Below are 19667 nucleotides of genomic sequence, written 5' to 3' on the forward strand. Positions count from 1 at the left end.
TTTGCCTATAAATCTCTAATTTTGCTAGGGTACAGAGCATCAACTCACCTCTGTTCCATGTCTTTTGGGGTATTTCAAAGGCTGGGGACTGGAATCACCTGATGGCGGCATGCTCACTAACCTGTCTGGAGGTTGATGCTGGCTGTAGGCTGACATCTTAGCTGTGGCTGTGGCTACAACACCTACATGTGGCCTGCCTGTGTAGTCTTTCTACTTCTTTACTGCCTAGTGACTGGGATCCAAGAATGAGTATCCCAAGAGAAGCCAGCAGGAACTGAATGGCCTTTTCGGACCTTGCTTCAGAAGGACACAGCATCATTTCTGATGCATTCCATTCCTCCAGGCCGTGACAAACACCCGTCCACGTTCAAGGGGAGGGGAATTAGACTCCACCTTTTCACTGAACAACTATCGATATGCAGACATGTAAAACGACCACAAGAAAACAGACAGTGACATGCAGTGGGGACAGTGCTAAGTGGAAAGGATAAGCACTGAACCTAGGATCTACACGGAACTCCATGGGGCGGGGGGGGGGGGGGGGTAGGAAAGGCTTCCTAAAAGAAATTATACATGATCTAATTCCGGAGGAGTGAGATGGGGTTCGTCAGGAGAATAGGGGCAGTGTGGTGGGAAGAGTGGTACATGTAGAGGAAAGTAAGAAAGAACCAAGCCACTTTACAGAAGTAATTTGGCAGAGCTGGATGCAGAGTGTGAGAGAGAGTGATAAGATATGAGGCTGGAAAGGTGGCTATGGAAGACCTTGTAGATCATTATAGGGGTCTGGGCTTTATCCTGCAGGCCAAGAGGGAGTCATTGAAGTCATTTTAAGCAGGAGTGACATGATCAGATTTGTGCTTTATAAAAACACTGTGGCAGCAGTGTAGAGAACTTAGTATGGAGGGGGGATAGATTTATATATCCCCAGATAAGAGATTAAATAATTATTATCTAGAGAAACTGGTCTATGCAGTTTTGGAGTCTCTAAGGAATCTCTCCCCCCCCACCCCCAAATAACAACAAACAAACTAGTAATACCACCATTTGGAGTCCCCCAACACAATCCCTAGGGCTATGACTTTTGCCTAAAATAGGTATGTGCTTGCCTGTCCTTTAAGATGCACATGAAAACCACTTCAAGTGTCAAAGCCCTGGAAAGAAGGAACTAGAAAGAGAAAGACCTCTTTTCCAGAGCAGCTATCAAGACCCAAATGCTGCTGCAAGTTGTGTTAATTTTCTAAAGTTCCTATGTCTGAAATCTGGGCTCCAGCCATTTAAATTCTGTACCTCCAAGTGCAGAATGTCTTTGCCTTCAGTCTGCTGTGAGATTTGAGCCATTGTCTGAGGCACAGGAGGCCCAAACATTTAGCAACACTGGGCTCTGTGCATGAGTTTTATAAGTTTGATGTGTATTCAAGAAACTGTTGGTACTTGCAGGGCATGTAGCAGACGCAGTCGACGCCCTGCTCCTGTTCACTTGGTCCAGCCATGCGCATTGGCAGCTGCTGTAGACAGTTTCCAGAGCACCGCCAGCTCTGAGCCCTGAGCACCCGCAGTTTCTCTGCCTCAGGCCTTTCTTGGCACCTCGAGGAGCTTGCAGAGGCTCCAACAGGCTCAGCCCAGGAGTGCGGAATCATCAGCCCCCTGGGGCAGGGGATAATTATCAACCAACAAGAGAGGGAAGTCAGTGGGTAAACGCTCCAGTCTGCCCATCCTCCAGTGGTGTGATGCTGAGCAGGGCTGGCGGTTTTTGCATGACTTGAACTTGGGCTGACCTTGAGAGTGAGTGCCCCTTAAATTTTGCTCCCTGGGCACCTCATTCAGCCTACCCTGGTCCTGGCTCTGATTTTGAGGCAAGTGCCTCACAGTTTCTGAGCCCCAGTAGCTCATAGTTAATAACCTACATATTAACACACCCTTTACTGAAGTTTCTCCTTTTCTTGTCTCACTTTCCCAGCTTTCTCACTGGTGCATCCTGGGATTGTCTTTCAAATGCTGTACTTACCCCCATTTCCTTCTCAGCTTCTACTTCTGAGGAAGCTTAAGCTAAGCAAGGCAGGCCCCCTCCCCTCACCCCACAAATACTTTATTAAAGTTTACGATATGATTCCTGTAGCTGTAAAGGCAGATCTTCTCTGAGACGGAGCTGGGACACAGATGCTCTGGTGCTCAGGGTGAGGCATTTACTTCCTTCTTTGTACAAGTTGAAACATGCACACATGGGCACCTTTTGTTTTTTGGGTGATTAAGGAGGGATGTGCAAGAGGTGGTTGCTCCTGGGGTTTTGTTTGTTTGTTTGTTTTGTTTTTGGTGGAGAGGCATCAGGGCTGGTGTGAGGGGAGATAAATACCCTGGAAGGACAGGAAGGCAGGCATGGTCTAGGTCAGCAGTCGCCAACCTTTCGGACCCCACAGACCACCAATGGTTGGCGACCGCTGGTGTAGGTAATCACCTCAACCTTTTCCCTCACTTTGTCCTCACCGTTGTGAGCCCCTGTGGGAAGGGTGCTAGGGCAAGTAACAGAGTTTGTGTTCGTGAAAGAGACAGAAAGCTTAAGGTACACACAGTCCTGCTTTGGGACCGAGGTGGCTCAAGGCAGCACACAATGAGTGAGCATGTCCCATGCTGTCCTTTCCCACCTTGGCCCCAGCCCCCAGTGCTCGTTCTGGGTCGGAGATGGGTCTGCAAAATGCGCAGAACTCAGTGGAGCATCAGGGAAGACCCAGGGCAGGGAAGACCCAGGGCTGGGCCGCCGGATCTCCTGTAAGAGGCTGGTACACTGCAGACCGCCCCTGAGCAGGACGAAGCGGAAGACCCTGGGTGGGGAGGAGTTTGGGGCAGGGACCACCAGTTCCTGGATGAGCAGGTCGAGGCACAGAGCTGACCAAGTTTAGGAGACTTTGCTCATGTGACCCACTTTGTGCTCCCAGGCAGGTGAGACCTGGGCTATTTTCAGCTATGTGATTGCTGTAAGCTTGCTGGCATCCACATGATTTAAACAACCTGCACAGCAAAAAGCCTGGCATTCAATTAACCTGGGCTCTAGCTCTGTCACCAACAAGAACCTTGGGCTTGTCACTTGACTTTTCTGTGCCTCAGGCTTTTTTCATCTTACAATGACCTCATTGGGCAAGATGAAAGCTGAGGTTCTTTTTAATGTTACGATAACCAGAGTTCTTTCTCCAGAAAGCGTTGTTGGACACACGGAAGCCCAGCGAATGTCCCCTCGTATGGCTCCTGCCTTGGAGTTCTGAAGGTGGCTGTGGCCTGGGGTCCTCTTTCTCTCAGAGTGCTCCCAGATAAAATGCCAGGTTATCACCAAACACTGCAGAGTTGAAGGGCAGGGTCAGTCACAGTGTTTGCATGAGTGTCTGCTTTGGGGCTTTATCTTAAGAGACAACTCTTAAACAGCTGTTTTATTGTCCTCAAGCCAACATACCTTGGTTGAGTTCTTGATCATAAATTTAAGCAGGAAAGACAAATTTGCCAAACTGGCAACTAACTGCACCCATTTGTAGTTAGTTTGGAACGAGCTCGAAAGTAGGTCTTGTAGCTCTCTGCTTATTTCCTGCCTGGCCTCTGATTTCTCTCCCGTGCTTTGTACCTGACACCTTCTTATTATTTTACTCCCCACAGACTTGGCATGTTGCTGTTTCAGAAAGTTAAATGGAACGCCTCCAGTGGAGGTGTGATATCACTGTGGTCCCTGCTTTTGAGAGTAGAAAGTCCATTTCCACAGTGCCATCTGTAATCTGGGAGCCCGGGCTGAGATTTCTCCAAGTCAGTGGCCTCTCCCAGCCCAGGCCATGCTCTGGGGGACACAGCTTAGCTGGGTGTGAACTGTCCATTTATTTCTGATGAGCACCCTGGCTAGACAGTGATCACACAAGACCGATCTGATAATAGCAAATGGTGCTCTGCTTCAGAGGTAATTTTTAAGGACTGATGTTTCTGAGGGTGGAGGGAGTGGAGGGAGTGGAGGGAGTGGAGAGTAGGAATGGGTCACCCATTGGGGCTATTAAAAGAAAACAAAAATACATGTGGTGTAATCTCTGGGTCAATGGGAAACTACATGATGGGAAAGAAATGTTGTAAAGCATATTAATAATTTCTGAATATGCCAATATAATCTAATAACAATACTATCTAATATATATTGAATGCTGACTATCAGCTATGTTCCAAGTTCTTCTACATATATTAACTCACTAATCCTCACCACAAATCTGTGGGGCAGATACTATTATCCTCACTTTATAAATGAAAAAACCAAGGCACAGAGATGGTAAATAACTTGGCCAAAGGTCACTCAGCCCCTGAAGGGTCAAGGCTGGGATTTGAAACCAGACCATTTGATTTCAGTGTTCACACTTAATCTCTACTGCTTCAAGAGCAGCGGTGTTTCCCTCCACGTGGCAAGTGAAGAAAGGAGCATCAACTATAAGCATATTTTAGGCCAGGTCAGAAGTGGAAGGGACATAAGGGAAAAAAATAAAAAAAAAATCTATGCCCTAACTCCGTGGTCGGCAAACTGCGGCTCGCGAGCCACATGCGGCTCTTTGGCCCCTTGAGTGTGGCTCTTACACAAAATACAATGGCCTGGGCGAGTCTGTTTTGAAGAAGTGCGTTAGAAGAAGTTTAAGTTTAAAAAATTTGGCTCTCAAAAGAAATTTCAATCGTTGTACTGTTGATATTTGGCTCTGTTGACTAATGAGTTTGCCGACCACTGCCCTAACTGGTTTGGTTATTAGAGCATCAACCTGCGCCTGAAGGGTCTTGGTTTTGATTCTGGTCAAGGGCACATACCTCCGTTGCAGGCTCAATCCACGGCCCCAGTTGGGGTGCGTGAGGGAGGCATCCAGTTGATGTGTCTCTCTCACATCACTATTTCTCTCTTTCCCCCTCCCTTCCACTCTTTCTAAAAAAGTCAATGGAAAAAATATCCTCAGGTGAGGATTAACAACAACAAAAAAATCTATGTGAGATGATGGAGGTTCATTAAACTTATTGTGGAGAGTGGACAGTGGTGAGGGGTCACCCAGCAGGACTATTGAAAGAAAACAAAAATCACATGTGGTCTAATCTGTGGGTCAATGGGAAAGTACATGATGGGAAAGAAATGTTTTAAAGCATATTATTAATTTCTGAATATGCCAATACAATCTAATCGTAATACTATCTAATATTTATTGAATGCTGACTATTTATCAGCTACGATCCAAGTACACATTATGCTGTACACCTTAAACTTCTACAGTGCTATATGTCAGTTATACCTCAGGAAAACAGAATGGAGGGGTTGGGGGATGAAAGAGCAGAGGGGCCACAGTGAATCTAAGCCTCTGGCATGGCTCTCTGCCCTTCCCCAGGTGGCCTGGCCAACCTTCTACCTTGTGTGCTGCCATCCCTCACTGAGTAATGTTCCTAGACTCCAGCCACCCATCTTGGTTTGCTCAACTCCCGTGCTTTTATGCCTTTACATTCCCTTCCTTGAAAGCTCTTCTTGCATCAAAGTTTGGAGAAATCCTTTGGTTTTTAGACTCAGTTTGAATGTCAACTTCTCAGACTTTGCAGACTGGGTTTTTGCTCCGTTGTGCTTCCTCAACCCTTGACTGTTCCTTCACCATAGCTTGTTTCAGGTAATACGGTAATTGCTCTGTCTCTCTGTCACTTCACTAAGCTGTGGGCTCCTTCAAAAGCATGGTAGCGCCTGGCGCAGTGTGTGGCACCTAGCTGGTCCTCCAGAAATGTTTACTGAAAAAAAAAATGCCTAAAGCAAGTGTTACCATCATGAGATAATTATGGACATTCAGAGATTCTGCCTTCAAGCTATGTAAAGAACTTTATTTTTCGCTCTAATTATCCTAATCATTTTTCTCAATCCTTTCCCTTATTTTGACTTGTCTGCATAAGGTTGTTGACACGTTACACTAGTACATATTTGACTATTTGATGATGAGGTGATACTAACATAAATTAAACAACCAATCTAATGATGATGCTGTTGATGATAAAGCATATGTACAAGTCATGCCCTTATTTTCAGGGCCAATCATGAAACCCTGGGGGTTTGCAAAGGGCAGGGGGACTCAATTGTTTCCTTTCTGCAACCAGGCTGTTAATCTTTCCATGATAATAGGCAGCGCCCAGATGGGGAAGATGGGCAGCACTTCTAGGTGAGCTCCCAGGTCCCGCATACAACTCCCAGCCAGGTTAGACTGTGTTTTCTTTAATCAGAACAAAACAATCATGGTTAACAGAGGATGATTAATATTTCCTAGTAATATCTTACAACAGTCCCCAAGATTCTATTTCTGCTCCTGTTGATTTGATATTCTTGAAAGGACAAAAAATTATAGGAACAGAATACATCAGTGGTTGCCAAGGGTTTAGAAGTAGGGGGAAGAAATAGAATGAGGTAGATTTGGGGGCCATGAAACTGTTCTGTATCCTGATTATGGTGGTGGTAACAAATCCATATATGTGTTGAGATTCAGAGACCTTTATATCAAAAGAAAAAAAAGTAAATTTCACTCTATGAAAATTAAAAAGAACAACAACAAAACACTAGGCATTCTCATACCCTGTTTATACATTGGTGCCAAGGAAGTTATCTATATATATAAAAATGCAAAGTATCTCTATTCTATTACTTAATAATACCAATTTTACAAAAATACTCATTCTAAGGAATCTTTGGGCATGTGTGCAAAGATAGTACGAAGATGTTGATGGTATATCTATTATGGTATTAAAAAGGGATACAAACTACACATCTCTCTACGGGGATTTGATTTCAAGTGATGATACATATATGTGCAATGGAATATTATACATGTATTTAAAATGACATAAATATATACTTGTTTACATGGAAAATTGTCCATAATATTTAGTGAAATAACAGTTTACAAATAGCATATTGCATGCAGTTGTTTTTAGACATGGGAAGTATATGTCTAAATATATATCGATTTATAGAAAAAATTCTGGAAGAATGTACATCAGACACATTGACAGAAGTAATCTCTCGGTAGTGGGCTTTTCCTCTTTATACTTCTTCATACTCTTTTTTTTTTAATACCTTTGTTATAATGTGAACATCTATTGTTTATATATTTTTAAAATTTATTAAAATGAACATGCAGAGTTTGAAGGTTTGGGTTTTAGACCATAAAAATTTTTTCTCAAGTCAAAGCATTATTCAAATGTCATGCACACCCCAAAAGTACCTTGCAAATATATTATAAAAGAGAGCTTTTAGCTGTGTATTTCTAGGACTGCTGACACCAGCAATATTATTTCCACTGTTTAACTTTTCACCTTCAATATGTGTGGGTTACTAACACTTTCTCATTTTTGAGGAGTTGTCTTTGGTATTTAAAATGTAACTCTTGGGCCAAAGGAATATAACCTCAAGGTGTTTATAGGGTTAAAAAAATAAAAGAATGTATCTTGTTTAGCATAAATTATGATTCCAGGCATAGGTGATTGGGAGGATAAAATAGAAAGGTTATCTATTACTAAATTTAGAAATTATGTCCTGATAGATTGGATGGTTGATTTAAATATAACTTCTTGTCAAGCATCTGTTTTTAGAATCAAATTACTATGACTCTACAGTTTCCTTGAAGTCTCAGTCTCACATTTCTGTTTGCCTTTGCATGGTTTTAAATAAACGAGAGTGTGAAACTGCAAAGTTAGTTTTCATTGTATCATATTTTATATGACACACTGGTAATTTCATAGAAATATGAGGTGACAAACTAATTGTCTGCAGAAGAAATAATTGCCGTGATCTCATTGAATCTTAGGTCATTCAAAACTCTCTCTCACACACTGGAGATTCATTTGGGAATGCTTTTGTCTTCCCAGCTGCCCACATGTGTTTCTGGTCCATCTCTTCTCCAGCTTTGCCCTCTTGCCCACCCCCAGTGGAGTGCTGCCTGTTTGTTAAATCTTGCTTCCTTTGTTTATCTCCAGGGTTTAATTCAATAAACAAAGAGTCTTGGATCAAACTCTGGGCTCTGATGGGTTTGGATCTATTCTTTGGTCTCCTTTATAGTTACCAAAGGAGAGTGTTGCTTCTGACCCCTTTGACTCTTCCCTGCTGGTTTTACTCCGCCTTTCATACTGGTGGAGGGTGACTTTTTGAGGACTTGGTATTGCTTTTATTAGAGGTGTAATGCCTTTTGTTGCTTTGTGACTCGAGTTGTGTTCAGTTCCAATATAATGGCGTGCCTTAAAAAAAAAAAAAAAATCAAATCCCAACTAGCAAAAGTAGGCCCTAGCCGGTTTGCCTCAGTAGATAGAGTGTCGGCCTGCGGACCAAAGGATCCCGGGTTCAATTCTGGTCAAGGACACGTACCTTGGTTGCAGGCTCCTCCCCGGCCTGGGCCCTGGTCAGAGCTTGTGCAGGAGGCAACCAATCGATGAGTTTCTCTCACATTGATGTTTCTCTCTGTCTTTCCTTCTCTCTTCCACTCTCCCTAAAAATCAATGGAAAAATATCCTCGGGTGAGGATTAACAACAACAAAAAAGCAAACTAGCAAAAGTAGGAACTCTGGGTACCATCTTTAAGGAAAGATGTGATTCTTATGAATGCAGAGATGAGAGTTCAGCTGTATCGTCAAAGATCTCTCAGCTAGGTTTAAATTTCACCAACACTTAGGTAAGCCAGGCTGTCTCAGAAAATCAGGTATTCGTGGAGAATGGGACAAAATGCAAATGGCATATTCCATCTGAAGAGAATTTCTTTTCATGTCAGATAATTGTTACTCTGTAGAAATAGGCCTCCTGTGGTCAGGTCCCCCCATCTTTCCAATAGAAGCAAGAAATAAAGATTTTTGTGTGATATTTCCAATACTGTCAACTATTTCAAATAAAATTCCAATATACTTTAACCCAAACAATGAGTCAAGAGAGCTGGATGCGACCATGGGCTGCCGGTGTGCAAATTCTGATAAAAACTGAAGTGCATAAACATTGGAGTCCAAAAGCAGGGTACGGTGAAGGCTGTTCCAAGGTCAGGACATAATTCCCGTGGTGAACTTTGAGGCACGTCTTCAGTGGTATTGCGTGTGCAAGTGACAGAGCAACTGGTGGTAAGAATTAGAGCCCCATCAGCCTCTCTAGCTCCCTCAGGAAGCCCCCAGGGCTCTTAAGCAATTCCGGGGAAGGGAAATCTCAAGAAAGAGATCTTGGACTTCCTGCTAATAGGCAAGTGGGGATTTGAGTAGTTAAATAAAAGATTAAAAAGAGATATGGCCATATTTGTATTTGAACTCCAAGTTGATGAAGTAGTTATATTGGTTAATCAAATTGAAAACATCAATTTAAAAATCCACAAATTGGAATTTTGGAAAGAAGCCATATTTATTAAGTTATTATTGGGCATTGAGGAACAGTTATATTGTTGTTTTGGGGTAGTAATAATAACGATAGTAAATTGTAATAATAACAATAGCTGTCATTTGTTGAGCACTTATTATATGCTAGGCACAGTACAAGCGCTTCACATGTACTAATTCATTTAATACTCATAAGGTAGATTCCATTATTACCTCCATTTGATAGATGAGTAAACTGAGGTCCAGAGAGGTGAGGTGACATGCCTGAGGACACACAGCTACGTTACATAAATGAGTTTTCACTCAGCAGTGGACCCCTAGGATTGGTTTAAAATCCTTCCATTTTATTTTTTAAGTTTATAAACTTACCCCAAAGTTCTAGTTGTCTTAATCATTTTCATCTCTCCACATTCTCTTCTGTTTTTCATTACTGTGTATACATTCTTCTAAAATATGTTAGGGTTTACTGTTTCCATGTGGTAATTTATGGTTTGCCTTTCTGCAGTTGTAAATTACCTCCTCCACTGCTTATCTACAAACTCTGTTCTTAATGCCATTTTTTCTTAGCTAAAAAATAGCATATGTTTATCCCAGAAATTTTGGAAAATACAAACATGCATAAAAATATGCTTTTAATCTCACCATCCACAAAAACATAGCTGTTAATTTTAGATGGGATTCTTTTCATTCTTTCCTAGGCACATATAGTCAGTTACACAGAGTAGAAATATACTACTAATTACTTTTACCAAATAGGAATCATATATACACATAACTATAGCTTTGCTTTTTCAATTAACATTTATCATAAGCAGTTTCCCATATCACTGCCTTTAAAAATATTATTTTTAATGACCACATAGAATTTTGTCATGTGAATATATCAGTTTACTTTAGAATGTTCATGCTGTTTGATGATTAAGTATTTTTTAAATGTTCCCTTTTGCAGATAACATAGTGACAAACATTTTGAACATAATCATTGACCACATATTTGTATCTTTCCTTAGCATAAATTCCTCCAGGTAAAATGAGTGGGCCAAAGCCTCTTAATGCATATTGCTAAGTTGCCCGGCAGAATGTGGGGCCAATTCACATACCACTGGCACCCTCAGTTTTTGTGATCTTCATTTTTATATCATTTCCCTCTTTCTTTAACCTCCGTTTTATTTCCTTAGATGTCTTAGGACTAGACCTCACTTTAGCTTTCTTTTCCCTTCCTAGTAGTGTGTCCAGGGTGGCCCACTCCCAGTGGTAAGTAGACAGATGTGGGGACTTCCTGCTGAGCTCTGCTGGGTAGTGGAGTCAATGAAGAGGAAATCAGCATTAGGGTCAGCTCTGTGGGAAGCCCCAGCCTCTGGGAATGGAACCCATTCTCCACCAATGTACATACTCAGGGGTGATTCTGCACGTGTCAGTTTCTGGGACACGTGCCCAGCTAAGAAATTGCTCAGACTTCACTGGACATCAGTCACCGGGAGCATGGCAACAAAGAAGGGAAATAAAGGCCTGCTTCCATGGTGTGGTCACAGCGCAGCATCTGGGCAGTCAGTCTTTGAGGAGGCAATTCGTTCTGTCTAGACACATTGCAGAAGTGATGAAGGGTACTGGCAGAAGGACAGGGCAAAGACCCGATACAAGACCCCGAGGGGAACCACAAAGGAAGACCATGCTACTCTGAAGGAATCGTCCCCAAAGTGCTGAAGGAGAAAAAGAGAGGCTCAGGGCCTAAGAAAAAAGGGAAATCTGGAATATTTTCTAGGATCTCTCTCTCTCTCTCTCTCTCTCTCTCTCTCTCTCTCTCTCTCTCTCTCTCTCTCTCTCTCCCTTATTCTCTTATTAATATGTTGGAGAGAAGGAAAGCTCCTGGCTAAGAAACAAAACAATCCTTCATCCCAGAAATCACAGCCAGGAATATGAATTCTTAACAAGTGTCAAAAAGCACTCTGAATAAGGAGAGAAGAATGCAGATACATCACTTCTGTTATTATAAATGCTTGGTTTCTTTTAATCCACAGAGTCCAATTATTTTCTTTTCAAACTTACATCTATTGTTACACTTACTAATGGATCTGAGCTGAGGGTATTATTTGTCTATTAATTTGAGTAGCTAAAAAATATCTGTAATATTTCTCCTCTCTCTCTCTGTCTCTCTTTCTCATCTACTTCCTATCTCGTACTTTCCATCTAACGGGGGAAGTGGTTTCTATATCCTTTGTCTTTTCTGTCTCTTTGCCTCCTGCTTCTGAGTAATAAAATACAGCATTAGTTATTTAATCCCATCCATCTCTTTCAATACACACTCTTAAACAGGAGGACAGGGTGGAGATGAGAAGGATTTCCAAGCAATGGGAAACTATAGGAGCAGAGACACAGAGAGTTTGTGAAAGGGGGGCTGGGTAGAGATGAGATAGGGATGTGGGGCCTACAATTAGTCTTCAAAGGCCTCCCAATGTCATATTTGCAAAGGTCTTTGTAAGTTTTCTTAAGGAAATTTGAGGAACCATTTCTTTTTTTCCCCTTTAAATATATTTTTTATTGTTTATACTATTACAGATATCTCCTATTCTCCTCTGCCCCAAACCATTTTTTTTGTAAGCAATAGAAAATGATAGCTTTGAGGAGAGAAAAAGAATTGATTAGTTTTGGGTGTGTGTTCGTTTGCTTAGCTTCCTTCTCCCCCCTCAGCCCCAAACTCCTGTAAGCAAAAATCGCTCCACTGTGCAGGGGAGATAAATAGGAAGGGGAAGAAACTAAAAGCAGGCAGGAACAGCAGTTTGGAGGTTACTGCAGTACAGAAGCCCAGGCATTTGGCTTGCGCTTAGGCGGGGGCGGGGGGTGGGGAGGGTGGAGGTGGGGAGGAAGGAAAGGATGGTGGTGGACATGAAGGGGCAGATTTAAGAGATATCGACCTGACTTTTGTGCTTTTTAGAATGAGAAGAGAAGGATAGGGACAGAGAGATGAAAAGCTAAGCAACTATGACTATGATTTCCCCTAGTCAGTGTGTGGATGATGATGTCATTAAGTGAAATAAAAACTGAAATGCAGGTGGAGGAGGGAGATTTAAAGGGAAGATTTAAAAATATACTTGGCGTTTATTTGCAGAATGTCCCGTTCAGTGTTGTGCTGGTAAATGTCAACAACTGGCTTTCTGAAAAAGGAAAAGAAAAGGAAGCCCTGATTGTGTCCATTTCCAATGGGGTGAAGATTCCCACCACTGTCCAGTTTTAAAGTAGCCCAGGGGAGGCACTTATTGCTGAGGTGGGTAGAGATATACTCATGTAGCTCTTTTGAGCTGAGCTAGACTTGAGCACACTGCTGGTCCTGCTGGATCCTCTGCGTGCGTCCAGGAGTTCAGCAGGAGGTGAGAGCTGGCGATGCAGGGTTTAAGTGGGGCCATGGGAGTGCTGCACGTAGAAATAAAAAGGAAACCAGTATCGGGGGGGGGGGGGGGACATCTATAATAATAAAAGGGTAATATGCTAATTAGACCGGACGTCTTCCAGACGTCCTTCCTAACTAAGCTGGGGCCGGGGGAAGCCAGCCCGGGTCCCGGGTGCCTGCTGGCAGCCCGAGGAGGGAAGTCTGGGTCCCGGGTGCCGGAGGAAAGCCGGGGGAAGGAAGGCCTACCTTTGCACGAATTTTCATGCATTGGGCCTCTAGTATGTATATAAGGAAAGAGGAGTCAGGAAAAGAATGTTCACCGAGAGACAGGAGAGGCAGAAGAGAGCCAGATTCAGGCAACAGGCGAACTAGTTTCCGAAAGGAAGGTGTGGTCGAGAGTGTCAGATACCAGAGATCAGGTGGCCTAGGCACTTAAAGGAGGTCATCAGCGTACCAATTAAGCACGTCTCTCTCTCTCTTTTTTTTTAATGATTAAAAAAAAAAAAAAGCACTTGGACTCTTTTTTTAAGGAGGTCACTAATGAATTTGGACAGACCAGACTCAGTGGTGGGGACAAGAGTTTGCCTGAAATGGGCTGGAGAGGGAATGAATGGAGGGAGTCAAGTCTTTCCAGCAGTTTGGCTCTTAAGGGAAGGAAATGTGCAGGGAGGCAGGTTGGAAAGATGGCTTTAAAAAAAGAGTTATAACTCACCGATGAACTAGTAGTTCAGGGGACTCTATCAAAAATTCGTCTATAGCTCTAGCCAGTTTGGCTCAGTGGATAGAGCGTCGGCCTGTGGACTGAAAGGTCCCAGGTTCGATTCCGGCCAAGGGCACATGCCTGGGTTGCGGGCTCGATCCCCAGTAAGGGGCATGCCAGGAGGCAGCTGATCAGTGGTTCTCTCTCATCATGGATGTCTCTATCTCTATCCCTCTCTCTTCCTCTCTAAAATCAATAAAAATAATTTTAAAAAATTCGTCTATAGTTCAGACTAATTGTTGATCCCAATGACAAGCAGAATAAACATCTTACTCAAGTCCAGAAGCAATAATGGTTTTGAATCTTGCTTAGATGTCAAAATCGGAGTCACATCAATACAGAAGGGGTTGCATTGGTCCAATTAAATTGAGTTTGTAGGTATTAAGAGTCTATGTGATACATGGTTTACTCCACAAGTAATGGTGATTCCTCATTTTTTAAACTTTGAACATCAATTGCTTGATGATACATTTATGTGTCTAACCATGTATTGGTGTTAAACTGACTCAAATATGAACTGTAGGTGCTTTTATTCTGCCTTATATGAAAGAAGGATTACCTATTATTTTTTATTTTATTTTGAGGCACCTCTCATTCTCCAGGAATGCTCAAAAAAAATCCTGCAATTAGCATATGTAATACTTTAAACAATAAAAAAATCCTGCAATCAACTCTTTTCAATTGTAACAAATTCAACTTGATGCTGTTTTTTAGAACACTGTCTTCTTTATTCTTCATTGACTTCCTGTAATGCTCTATTCTTTGCAGAGTTCCAGGAACCAAACAGAATTCATACCAACGAAAACTACATGTGTGGTGAACAGTATTTATATTTTAAACATGGTGTATATGTACATTTATGTAGACCAGTTAACAGATATTTTATATCAAAGCAATCTCCAAGAAAGCCTTTTAGGTAATCCCTAATTTAAAGGTCTCAATGGCATAATAAAATCGTGCTTCTCTGTAGCTCCATGACTTCTAACAAGGTCTTCAAGGTCACAGCTGTCTGAAGGGCAATTCTGTGATTAGAAAATGCCAGGGTCATCTCTGAACAGAACCTCAGCCCACCTGGGCTATATTTACAGAATCAGTTTCTCCAGAGCGACAAACAGCAATAAAGAAGGGTCTTCTTACTTATTTGGAAAGGGTCAAGGGGTGGAGACTCGGAGTTTTGGTGTTGGTGTTAGCAGGAATCTAAAGAGCTGGAGGAAAGTTCATGAAAGCATACTCAGGAACAAATCCACCTATGACATTCAAGGGAGAGAATTCACACTTGGAAACTTTCTCAAGGGACACCTTCTCTTAGGCTCTAACTTTTGGAAGTCAGTATTTTTGTCATATGACTCTGTCACACTTGCGAAGTATGGGCTCGGTGTCATCAGACTTATGCCCCTGTACCACCTGGCCAACTCATGTAGCCTCATTGGGAGCTTGGGCTCTTTTATTGGTAGAAATCAGTGAGACTCGTAAACAGGTTTCAAACAATACAGTGTGTGCATACATGCAATGAAGAGGTGACATTGCAGATTGTTCTTAGTTAAAAATGATCAAGTTTGGCTTTGAGGCCATTGACTTATATAGTTAGCGGCAATGGCTGCCCTCTCTCTGGGGCTTTCATCTTCCTCTTGAGCTCACCTTCTTTCCCCAGCATCCTATCTTTGTGTTAATTTGTACAGGATTACTGTTGCCCAATCCCCAGTAGAGCAATCTAAGGGATGACTCTTAGTGGGGGTGTTCTTGGGAACCATAGCCTTCAAAATTCCAAAAGGAATAATTTGGTGGTGGAATTTTACGCGCTGTGATCAGTGGGTGGGCATGGTGCAGGGAATGGAGAATCAGAGAGGCCTAGTCACTGTCCCCAAGTCACACTTGAAATGGCAACACCTCTTCTAGGAGCTTTTCTTTATATATAGAGGGTCAGAGAGATTGCTTTTTTTTTTTTTTTTAATTTCAGAGAGGAAGGGAGGGGGAGAGATAGAAACATCAATGATGAGAGAGAATCATTGATCAGCTGCCTCCTGCCCGCCCCCCACGGGGGATCCAGCCCAAAACCCAGGCATGTGCCAGATCTGAAATTGAACCGAACAATGACCTTCTGGTTCATAGGTCAATGCTTAACCAGTTAGCCACTGTGGCTGGTCCAGAGAGATTGCTTTTAACTTTTGCTAGACCTGGAGTTTTAAGAGTTTGACATGGGAAAACTTTATAGGCCATGGCTGGTACCTGAAAATGACATTAATAGTCACCTAATAACATCCTCTTTGTTTAAAATACCATTCTTTCAAGGAGCTTAAATGAACAAAATTTATTTTCATTTAATAAGGCAGGGAGAGAATACATATTTTCTCCATTTTACAGATGAAGAAATGGAGGTAGAAAGTTATGGATCAAATGTGATTTGGTCAAATGTGACCCCAGAACCCAGTCTCTTGGTCAGGGCAAGAGGGACCTCTCTCCTGCACCCTGAGCTTTGGAAAGCTGGGCTCTGGTCCTTCACAAACTCCATCCCTTCCTAAGTGTCAGCAGCCCACAGCGCCACAGGGCCATGACACCAGAGTTTTGGAACCCCAGATTTCCTTGACCTTAAAGTCCCAAAGTGTACTTCCCAGGGTCTGCATGGGCCTCCTCACAGGTGCATGCATCTGAGCTCAAGTTGTGGCCTGACTGACTGCATGCACGAAGGAAGCTTGTACAGCGGGGGTCCACGTGCATGTACTGGAGGCTCTTCTGGAATATGATGGAGCTGGAAGTGGGAAGAGAAGGGGTCTGGGGCAGGCTCTCCCATTCCCCATTCCTGCCAAAACTCAGATCAAACTGTGAGGAGTCTGAATGGGAACCTGCCTTCCAGGTTGCTTCCAAGGTTCGATTTATGACTTAAATATTTAGACATAAGTATGTGGGCCTCCACTTGAAATCTTGCCTCTGCCCCTCAAATGTTATGGGCGGCGATGTTGGTCATGACTGTTAAAAGCCAAAGTTAGAGGAAGAAGTTGGAGATCTGGGGTGGTTATATAATTTTACACAAATGGGAGTCTCTAGCTGCCCTTTGCAAATCTACAGAAGCCAAAATACAAGCCTTGTGTATGTATCACTGGGAGCAGACCAACACATTGAACATACAAAGGGGCTGGTCCCCATGGTTCTGTCATGTGGGCTTCCTTCCTCCCCCAGTTTATGAAGAGGAGGAGCAGGACCCTTTTCATCGGCCCTTCCGGTGACCTGAGAGGCCCAGGCTGGGAATCCCAAAGGCAATAGGTTGCCTATTGAATATCAAAGTCAGGGTTTGTGGTAGAAAAAAATAAAATAAATAAAACACCCAGTCAATTCCAGAGGACTGTCCGTCTTCCCCCTTCACCCTAAGCATTTGAAAGGAAAGAAAGACTAAAGGGTTGTTGTGGGGTGGTTTTCAGCCTCGTGTTCCCAATCACCGAGTAAAGTAAGGGGGAAAAAGCAGTGTAGAGAAGCGATGTCCTCTGGGAACAAGAGAGACCGTCTCCCTAGCAGTCCCAAGCCCCGCATTTCCGGCTTGCCCCAGGCTGCCAGGCTCTGGCTGGGTCGGGGGGCGCAGACCGAGGACGGGGCGATGCCTGCAGCACCTCCCGTCTCCCAGTTTTCGCCGGCAGCCTTGCGGGGAGCTGCGGGCCATCGCCCGTTTAAGGGGCGGGGCGCGGCTCCACGTGCTTTCTGCTGAGTGACTGAGCTACAAAAACACAGGCCGGGGGAAGAGGGCGGGGAAGGAGGGAGAGAACAGGCTTTGACCGATAGTAACCTCTGCGCTCAGCGCAGCCGAATCTATAAAAGGAACTAGTCGCGGCACAAGCCGGGTAATTCCGAGGGAGACAGAGTGGGGCCGGGACCGCCGAGCCGAGCCGGCACATCTCCCCCCGGGCGCGGGTGGGCAAGGCAGGGGTCGCCGCGGGACCGGGGCCACCAGAGCCCATTTCTCGGGGCGCTCCGCTCCCTTTTCTTTCTGTCCCCCCCCTCCCCTTCTCCGGAAGGGTTTTTCAAGGAGTGGGGAAAAGAGACGAAAACACAAAAGTGGAAAACAGGTAAGAGGCTCTGCAGTGACCTAGGCGTTATTGTTTTGTCTCGGGGCTGAGGAGGCTTTGGGATGCGCTAGGATTTGGGGACTCTAGTCCGGACCCCCACATCCCCACCTCTTGCATTGAAATGGTGCGGGGGTAGCGTAAATGTGAGGATGTCGTTCTAGGACGAGCTCTGGCGACCCGAAGACGCGTCGCTGCTGCTCTCCGGGCTCGCCCTGTGGTGGCCCGGGGAGCATCTCTGGGCTGGGAGACCCGGGCGCAGTACCTCGCGGGCAGTGGGTTGGGGGGCTCCTGGTCCTGCTGGGAGCATTGCTGCCCGAGTGGGGAGAGTGACGGGTCCTGCCCCGAGCGCCTCCCTTTGTTTGGAAGTGCCCGGGCCGGCTAGAAACGCCTCTGGGTGCGGGTCGGCGGGCGCCCACCAGGATGAATGCCTACACTTAGCCCCCAGTCGGTGCTTAAGAAGCTGGTCAGAATTGGGCTCTGACCCGGGGGTCCTCCCCGTGCGCCCTCAGACTAAGAACCTGCCTGGGAGGTGCCCCAAACGGGGTCTTTGGGGATATTGCTCACTTGGTTTGACTTGGGGGTCCTGCTCACAGTCTCCGTGCGCTCACCGGAGCTGGTGTCCCTGGCGCAGCAGGACGAGCTTTATTATTTTAAAAAACAAGATTTAGAAGGAGAGCCTGCACAAACCTGGAGCTGAGGTGCCCATTGCACTGCGCCCCCCGCCCCCGCCAGCTTCCTGCCCTTTGCTGCTAGTCTCTTGGGGCAGCTTAAGTCCGGGCATGGATGGAGAAGCTGGGGCGAGATGGTGCAGAGGAATGACCGAGAGTAACCCCGGCGGGCGGTGCAGAACTGGGAGCTCCGCGCCTGGGCTGGGCTGCGCGGTGGGGGTGGGGGTGGGGAGGGCTGGGCTCGGGCTGCGGGTGGCCCGGGGGGACTGGCCCGCAGCGCCTCCTGGCCGGGTGGCTTGGGAATTGGCCCTGTGGCTAGAGTGGGGCCGGGCTCTGCTAGGCTTTGTTGCTAGCGGGCTCCCACTGAGATCCCGTGAAGGAAACCCTGGGGGTTCAGATGAAAGCCCTTCTGGTTGTTTTTTGTTAGAATGTTTCCTGACTCCCAGACCTTGGTAATTCGGAAGGTTCTTGTGGCCTGGGCCTGTGCCAGGGTTGTGTGTAGGTGCTCCCCCCCGCCCCCCCCAGCACTTATTAGACAAAAGGAAATAAGATTTTTTTTTTTTACCCTTGTCTTTTGCATCATTTAAAACCCAAGGCTTTTCAGTGACACCTCACAAAGTGAGAGGATGGTATAGACATTCATGTAATAGAGGACAAATTTGATATTTAATAAAAAACTTGCTTGTTGATGAAAATCAAGTCATTTTCTAAGGCCGGATCCCCCCTCTCCCTGCCCCTCCGCCTCCAAAAGGACCACCTCACAAAATTTTCCAACTTCAAAAGCCAAGTTTTGCTGATTCTTTTAACAGTAGTTGGGGGCCCCAAACCCAAGTTTTGATCTTGTTTTCAGACAAAACTTAAATCTCAACTAAAAAAGTGCTTATTTTCTCATCTCTTTTATTTCAGCCCATTTTTCTCATACCCACCACAAATATAATGGAGATTTCTTTCTGTTGTTCGTATCATTCTGTTGAGACACTTCTCGCAAATCCAAGAAAGTGTGAAAGCACGGAAAATGTCTGGAGTAGAGCCTCTTCAGAGAGCATACTCATTTCCAAGTACAAAGTTTCCAAAGTCAGCCCATTCCCCAGATGCTCCTATAGAGCATTAAATCGTGACAGGGAGAATTTGGGAAACATTGGCCACACAGAGCAAATCGGAATCTACTTGAGCAAAAGCGGTAGGATCAGTGTGACCAGCCTTCTTGATGGCCGCAGTCCGTGCATGTAGTCAGGATAATTGATGAGCCCCCTTGCCAAGGACAAGCCTGACATATTTGTAATGGAGACACCAGGGATAGGTGTGTCTCCCCTCCTGATGAGCATTTGAAATCTCAACCCTTACAAGCATTTTGATTTACATATAAATTAGAGGCCTGTAATGGACACCCAACACATTTTGACTTAGGGCCTGGTCATGTGAGACAGTGATTAGTCTAGGATTGGGTGATT

The 19667-nt window shown here is 44.6% G+C and overlaps 1 protein-coding gene across 2 annotated transcripts in view; it reads left to right on the forward strand.

The window, feature by feature from the left end:
* The window catches only part of ABCA1 (ATP binding cassette subfamily A member 1), a 330657-nt gene that overhangs the window by 200517 nt on the left and 110473 nt on the right, over nucleotides 1-19667 (forward strand). Inside the window, exon 1 of one of the 2 annotated variants that reach the window (XM_079790445.1) lies at nucleotides 17265-17548. The exons of the other annotated variant lie outside the window; for it this stretch is intronic. The gene's annotated coding sequence lies outside the window, so the exon portion shown is untranslated. Of the gene's footprint in view, nucleotides 1-17264; nucleotides 17549-19667 lie in introns of those variants that run through there. 2 annotated transcript variants of the gene reach the window in all.

The sequence above is a fragment of the Cnephaeus nilssonii genome (assembly GCF_951640355.1).
Source record: "Cnephaeus nilssonii genome assembly, chromosome: 14".
NCBI lineage: Eukaryota > Metazoa > Chordata > Mammalia > Chiroptera > Vespertilionidae > Cnephaeus > Cnephaeus nilssonii.